At 39.3% G+C, this 8,405-nt stretch overlaps 1 protein-coding gene and 1 pseudogene across 1 annotated transcript in view; one reads left to right on the forward strand and one right to left on the reverse strand.

Annotated features, from left to right (window-relative positions):
• The window catches only part of Ccdc73 (coiled-coil domain containing 73), a 180,938-nt gene that overhangs the window by 38,562 nt on the left and 133,971 nt on the right, over positions 1-8,405 (reverse strand). The window lies entirely within an intron of this gene.
• Positions 782-2,438, forward strand: LOC103748915 (annotated as a pseudogene).

Raw genomic sequence — 8,405 nt, forward strand, 5'->3', positions numbered from 1 at the left:
TTATATATCAAAAGAATATTTTATATATATAACTTCTATTAAATTTCTTCTTTGACAATTTCATACATGTATATACTGCATTCAAGCCTCTCATATCTCCCTCCCACCCCTATCAATCCCTCACCTCCTCCCTAAAGTCCCTTTCTCACATTCATGATTTTTGTTTTGTCTTGTGACCTACTGAGTTTAAGCAGGGCTGTCTGTGTGACAGTGGATTTCAAACTATTCACTGGAGCCTGCTGGGCTCACCTGTGAATACACAAGTAAAGATAATGACTGCCTCTTTCCCAGACTCCACCAGTAGCTAATATTTCAGCAAGATGGGTTATGGTCACATGAGTCCCTCCCTGATCCAAGATTGAAGGATGACAGGCCAGTCTTGTGCAGGCCCAGTGCACAATGGCAGCTATGAGATCATGAGACTGCAATGGCTGTATCATACCCAGAAGACAGCATGTTGCAGTCCTTCTCCCTATCTAGCCCTTACATTCTTTCTGCCCCACCTTCCACAGTGTTCTTGAGCCTTAGAGGAAGTGGTATGAATGTCTTGTTTAGGGATGACTGCTCAACCCTCACTTATTCTCATACTTTGAATAGTCACAAGTCTCTACATTTAACTGCAGTTTATTTAAAAGAGATGCTTCTCTGATTAACACTGTGTACAGCATTTGTTGCACCTGATGGTGTGGATTGGGAACCTGATAGAAAGGGTGTCCCAGAGGAGTGTTCAACATAATGTTACTGGTCCATCAAGGTCTACTTCTCATACTTCCTTTACAAGATGAGCAAGATGAGAATGCAATATGTGGTGATGGAAGAGGAAGAGTTAATCACATGGTGATAGCATTATGACCTTGGATCTTGCATTAACAGAATACTAATCAGAAGAAAGACATTTTTATCTATTACTTATTCAAGCAACAAAAAAAAAACCTCTCCAATGCCCAAGTTTAAAAGCTTCTAATAAGAAAATGTATGCATGAAATAATTATGTGAAAAATATATGTTCTGTTGCAGGCATCAAGAAGGCTTTACAAAGAAAGCGGTGTGGGGCTGGAGAGATGGCTCAGCAGTTAAGAACACTGACTGTTCTTACAGAAGACCCACGTTTGAATCCCAGCACCCACATGGCAGCTAAGAACCATCCGTAACTTCAGTTCCAGGGGATCCAACAGCCTTTTTTTTTTTCCTCCACGGGCATTGCATGACACAGGTGCACTTACCTACACACAGGCAATACAAACATACACATAAAATAAAAATAATAGAATATTAAAAATTTAAAAAAATAATTAAAAAAAAACAAAGAAAGTGGTATCTGAACTAAGCCTTAATTTAAAGATAAATTTGCTGCTGTGCCCTGGTGGCCACACTACAATGCAGGCACATGACCCTGTCATCCTGCTACCTAAGCAGGAAATGCACCAGCATGAGCAAGCAGCTCTAAGCGTGACAGAATGTTTTTAAAGGTATTTCACCTTTGAACTGTCTTCTTAGAGAAATCTCTTAGGTGTCCCTATTGTATATGGCAACATCAAAGTTGTAGGTAACTGGGAGATATTTATAATCAAAGTCACATTCATCTTAATACTGAAACAGATTTTGCTGTGTTCTGCTCTGACCCAGGTCAAAAGATAATGGATACAGTTGAATGTCTTCTAATTACATTGGTTGTTTAGTACATGGTTATTTTAAGGTCTCCATCCCTAAATCTGATCAGATGTCATATGAACAGTAGAAAACCTTGGAGATAAATGTGACTGATGAACTGGAATTTGACATATTCTGCTTAGACTTCCCTCCTGGAGCATTCTGAATTCGTGGAAAACTACTACAAGTTTGCAATTCGAGAGCTCTATGCTTTCTGAAAACTAGCAGAAATTGGCATTGAGGAAGTTGTTGAAAAAATTTTCAAGAGAAAAAAAAATAAAATGAAGATCCAGAAACATATGAAACAGTTGATGGTGCCATAGAACTAGCAGATTTTGCAGATGTCACTCCAAAGGAAGAGACTAACGTACAATGTAGTAATGTGAATGGCCTCTTTGAAAAAGACCAAAGAAGGAGAAAAAGCAACAGGAAGGCCAGGACCCTACTTTCCAAACCAGTGACTCCAGTGGCTACAAACTGATTATAAAAAGAACATACGTGTACACACAGAGAAGAGGCCGACCTTGTGCCCATTCCAGAATCATCTAAGAGGAAGCAATTCTCTTTACAAGCTGTTAAAATATTCACACACACTAGATGAATATATGTTTTGGATGGTATGAAAGTTTTATGTATATCAGAAGTCCACAAAACAAGAGACACTTGAAAAAGAATTGAAGGGTTTTGTACTAAAATTATAAAATGACTATAAATGAATTTGAGTTATATCAATATTTTTATAATGCCATTTTATTGCATAGATATAAATGGTAACAAATGCTTTTACTTTCAATTCTTATATTCTTCCAGATGTTGCACTCTACAGAAAAATTTTGTGCTCTCAATATCTGAAAATGAATAATACAATGCTAATTAGATCATTAAATAAAAAGTTAATTTTTTACTTTGTTACTCAATAGGTTTTGCCCTTAGCTTGTACATGCTATTTTATTTTTTAAAAGCTCAATAAATTTACCAGCTTTTAAGTTTCCCTTCATTCTAGAGAAATGGCATTTCTGTTTTATTTAAAAAACTGTCAGTGTTGAAAATATGTGTATATGTATATGTTTTCTTTAATTCTGGGAGTCTAAAGGAAGGGGCTGTTATCATGTAGTTTGTATCTCAAAAGTCCTTATTTTGTTATGTGCTGCATCAAGAACATGATGACAAAAGTATAAACACAGTTTTTTTCTAAAATAAAAACATCTGGGGCTGGAGAAATGGCTCAGTGGTTAAGAACACTGGCTGCTCTTGCAGAGAGAGAACCCAGGTTTGGTTCCCAGCACTCACATGGCACCTAAGGACCTTCCACAACTTCAGTTCCAGTGGATCCAATGCCTTCTTCTGACCTCCACAAGCATCGCATGCACATGATACATGTACACGCATGCAGGCAAACACTCATACATATAATGTTAGAGTAGTAAAAGTCACCTAAGATTAACTGGTCAATTCTATAAAATCTCTAGTCTATCCGTTGGAAGACTCACCTTTCCCACCTCCTAGTGCAGTGCTTCTGGACCCAGCTGTTAGGTCCCCAAAATGGCAGCAATGCTGCCAAGCTCCCTTGAATGGCAGGCTAACAGGCTCTTCAACCAGAAAGAAGAAACTGAAACTAGCATTCCTCAGATACCAGGTGACTCAAAACCCACTGTTTATCAGGAGACACAACTTCCTCACTCCCCAACAGTCATCCCCTCCTGCCGCCCTCCCCAACCAGGCAGGAGCATCATGGAAAGCTGCCTGAGCCCCTAACTGCCTATAAAACCTGTTCTGCTTTCTGAGAGGAATCCCAGCAGTTGGTTTGTTCCCAAAATAAACTGCTGTTCCTATCCATGGAGTGGTCCTGTTCAGTGGTTTTTGCTGTGTGCTTCCATATATCAGCCACAGACATGTTGGCCCTCTGTAAGAAGTGTAATTTTTCTCCTTTTCTTCTTCATACACCTTTTCTAAGCATGCTCTCTCTAATGCTTTGGGCTGCCCCAGCACCCTGTATTTCTTTACTTTTTCTCTGAAGTTTCCTTCTCCCTGCCATGTATCTGCCAATTGGCCATGTGTGTGACTTCCATGCAGGCTTTACACCTGCATGGCTTCATGACTTTGTTCCTTCTCCCCTCCATTCTCCTCCTCAAACTAGATGCCAAGATTTTCAACTCCCTTGCCCTGAGGATGTCTTTAAATTTTAATAAAATTGTCCTAAATCTTCTATTTGAGTCCATTCTTAAATTCTTTTATGAATGAGACTAAGAAACCTCTAGGAGATACTCCTTCTCTCTTGTATCAATAAGATTTTTAAAAGTTACACATAAAATAAAAATGTTTTATGTAGTTTTCAAAATAGTACTTAAAACTGTGGAAAGAAGTTATTAAAGGACAGAAAATCACAGAGTCCTAAGGAACTCCAACATTCCTAGATTAGAGAAGAAGCCAGTATGGAAGACTAACAAGTACAGTCAACTCAGAGAGGAGGAGTCCCAAAAACATGCTATCAAGGAATCTGAAACAGAAGCAGCAGGAAACAGGAATGCCAGGGATGCCACAGTACAACTTCTCTAATTCTGTCTTAATCCTCAATTCAAATCCACATCAAAGGATTCTTTAGTGAGATCTCATATACCACCTCTGGATTTGTGCCTTACATAAAATGACTGTTAAAGTCATCCTATGGATCAAGCAGTAGGGCTTCTCAGGAAAGCAGGTAGGCAGATTACTCTCTGGTAAAAATAGACTACTCAACATGTATTAAAGTAATGGAACAAAATTTGAATAATGGAGACAGGCCTTGCATTAGGCCTTAAATGTGAGCAGTGTTTACTGTTTTTTCTTTACCAAATTATAAACCTATCCAAGGCACCTCTGGAGGCACCCCATAATCTTATTTATGAAAAAAGAGGAAAAAGAAAAGAATTATCTCTTGGATGCCAAAATTGGATCGCATGCTTATTCTTGAAGTACATAGTAGTTTGAAGAAAGAGTGATATTGATTGGCTTAGACTGATCATGTGAAGTAAAAGAACTGCTGAGAAACCACCAAATCCATAAGAAGTTTCAGCTAATATTATAAAAATTATGATTTGTTTAGAATATTACTGATTACAAACACATGCATAATAAAGTGAGGGTGGGAAAATATTTTTATAAATTGCTTGATATTGAATAATCTATCTAGTCTCTTTTGCGTCTCAGTTCTTCTCCCCCGCAAAAGTTGTTATATCCAGTTAATAGTTTTCAAATTGTGCTCTGAGAAGACTTAGCAATTCCATAAAGGCTGCTTATATAAAATGGAGCCAACAGGTATAGCTCAAGAGTTCTAACTCTCTCTTCAAGTACAGCAAGCAACTCTATATTTATTTGTTTCAACACTAAGCTTCCATAACTTAAAACATTCTACAGCTCAGCAGGGCTGGAAAGATGGCTCACCAGTTAAGAGTACTGACTGCTCTTGCAGAAGGTTCATTCCCAGCACCCACATGGTGGCTAACAATGGTCCATAATTCCAATTCCAGGGGATCTGACACCCTCTTCTGACCTCTGAGGGCACTGCATGACACAAGTGCACTTACACACATGCACACCAAACACTCATACACATAAAACACAAATAATAAAATTCTTAAAAAATTCTACAGCTCAAAGAGATGAAAACCACTATATTAGATGATCCTGTGATTCTGTAGAATTTAGAAATGATCTGTACAACATAATTTACAGAAGGTAGTCACTGTAGAAAGCATGAAGGATGAACAACTGAAGAACCAGAAGAAATTTCAGACTTTCCTACTGAGAAGACATTTAAAAGCAAATTAGGTTATATAGTCCTTGTGTCGGCCTATAGAAATAAACAATCCACCTGTCGTTATGATACAGAAAAACTGAACCCATCAGACTGCCTTAATCTTAATCAATTTCATTTGTAAGTACCAATAATTTCATAAATTTCTACAGCATGTTAAATTTTATGAGTTTTTTGTACATTTCATTATTTATACTATATATATAAAAAAAGGAATAGCATATATTATCATACTACAAAAGAGAGTACAAAGGGGGAAAGAAAAGCCAGTATGACTGAGTCATCCATCTCCTTAGGCTGGCTTAAAAATGGTTTTGAGGAAATAAGAATAAATGAGAAATATTACATATGGAAGTCTATGTAGAAAAAAAAAACAAGTTAATAGACTAAGTGAAACAGCTGGAATGAAAGGACTGGAGGTAGGAGAAGTGGCATATGATAGTACAAATGATAGAAAATGATCCTCTGAATGAAAGAGCCCAGAGGAAGCACAGAGTCCTTCACTGAGCTTCAAGGAAAGAACACGTCACTCTGTAGTTCTGTAGAGTTAAAGCATATAAGGGGCTGGAGGAATAATAGTCAACATCATTATTATGGTTTAATGAGATGTCAAATCGGCAAGAGGAGGACTTGTGATGGGTAATTCTGATTATGCTGTGAAGTGTCTCAGTATACCTGAAGGTATGTCTACAAAGGTGTTTCTAGGGAATATTAACCAGGGGGGAAAGCCTGTCCTGAATGTGAATGGCACTTTCCCATAGGCTGGGGACTTAGATGGAAGAAAAGGGGTGGGGGAGAAAGCCTATGTTACATGCATTCTCTCTGCTTCCTAGATGGTGTGATGGGATTTTCTCTGCTCTACTAGTACTACCCACCGTGGCAGTCTGAAACTTTACCCAAAATAAATCTTTTTTTGCTTTGACATTTTCTCCTGTGTTTGTCACAGCACAAAAGAGCTAACATAGAAAGTTGGTACCAGAGATGTAGACTCATTCATGTGACTAAACCTGACCATGTGGTTCTCAAGCCTTTAAAACCAGTTTGTGGTAGAAATTTGGAAAAGTTTGGACTACATAAGCCCTGGAATGCTGAAAGCAGAGTTTAATGAATGATTCTTATGGGAGCTCACTTCTGCTCATGAGGTTTCAGATAGGAATAGAACTCTATTGGGAAAGGGACTAGGTGATAGCAAAGAACCATTCTACATTTTCCAGGCCCTAAGGCTTTGTAAAAGGTTGATTTTAATGGTGAAAAACTAATTTGGTAGAGAAAATTTATTTTCTACATGTATTTATTCATTTGTGTTTGTGTGCATGCATGTGCACATGCACACACATCATAGCACACATGTGGAAGTCAGAGGGACAACCTGTAGGAGTCCATCCTCTTCTTCCACCACGTGGGTTCTGGAGAGTAAACTCAGGTCATCTAGCTTGACAACAAGCACCTTTACCCACTCAGCTATCTTACCAGCCCTGTACTTGGTCTTTTGAAAAATGTCAGAACTGTTCATACTTGGGGGACTCTTGGAGATGGACTAAATTCATTTTGCATTATTAGCTGAATATGAGCATTTTAGAAATTGGGAAGAAATGTTTTGGTTTGAATATGAAATGTTCCCCACAGGCTCATATATTGAGGGCTTGGTTGTCAGCTGACAGGCTTTGGGGAAGAATAGGCTAATGAGGCCTATGCCTTTATGAATGAATTAAAAATGTGAAGAGACTATGGGGAACTACAGAACTGTACAAAGAGAGGTCAGATTGGAGGAAGTAGGTCACTGAGGGCATGTTCCAGGAGGCTAACAAGTTCTCTGTGCTGGATGGTTTCAGTTGTCAACTTGACACACATGGTTGGAGGGAACCTCAAATGAGGAATTTCCTCCATTAAGTTGGCCTGTGGCCGTGTCTGTGGGGAATTTTCTTGATTATTGAGTGATGTGGGAGGGCCCAGCCCACCATGGGTGGTAACACCCCTGGGCAAATAGTCCTATGTTGCATAATAAAATGAGCTGAGCCTAGGCAAGGGGAGCAAGTCAGTAAGCAGCTACCTTCCATGGTCTGTGTTCCAGGTTCCTGCCCTAGTTCCTGCCTTGGTTTCCTTCCATGATGAACTATAAGTTGAAGGTGAAATAAAACCTTTCCTCCCCAAGTTAGTTTTGGTCCATGTTTTCATCACATAATAGAAAGTAACTAGGACAGAATTGCTACTGAGAATGGGGAATTACTATCTTGGACGTGACTATATGTGTCTGGGAGGATTGTGGACATTTTTGGAGCTCTGAACTGGAAAAGGACTTAGAACTCAGTGAGCTGTTCTGTAGGAACTTGGAAGGTAATGCTGGGAGGGTTGTAGACAATTGAGGCCTGGCTTATGAAATTTCAAAGGGAAGAAAAGACTCTCTTAAGGCTGTTTCTGTGATGTATTTTGAATTAAGAATTTTTGGAAGTGAAATCTTTTGTACTTTACTGGGATAATCAATGCGGGTCAGATGAATCTCAAAAATCAGTTGTAATAAGAGATTGGCGTCGTTGAGGTGAAATCTTCTAGGAAGTATTTCCTCAGGGTCCGCACATAGAGGCTGTGGTCCAGAAAGGCCAATACTGCACATCAGACTGGCAGCACAACTTGACAATGTGTAAGAGTCTTTGAGGTGGTACTGGTGTTGAAGGTGTGAAGAGGTAGTTAAGAGAATCTGAGGCATTGCACTATGAGAGGCCAGGAGAGGCCACTCTTTCTGGGCCTGACAGCCTCTTTCTGGGGCTCCGAGGCTTACCTTTCCTCTCCCTGATCCTTTGCATCCAGGACAACCCAGCTACTCAATCCACTCCCTGGGAAATCTTGGGGCTTCTTCCCACCCATCTGCCTTTGCATCCCTGGGTGGCACGGCCATGGTCAGGATCTCAGGTCAGTCCAACAACCAAGTTCCTGAGGCCAAAATCATTCTTAGAAGATTCCAGAC

The sequence above is a fragment of the Nannospalax galili genome, unplaced genomic scaffold, assembly GCF_000622305.1.
Source record: "Nannospalax galili isolate Female #2095 unplaced genomic scaffold, S.galili_v1.0 scaffold11, whole genome shotgun sequence".
Classification (NCBI taxonomy): domain Eukaryota; kingdom Metazoa; phylum Chordata; class Mammalia; order Rodentia; family Spalacidae; genus Nannospalax; species Nannospalax galili.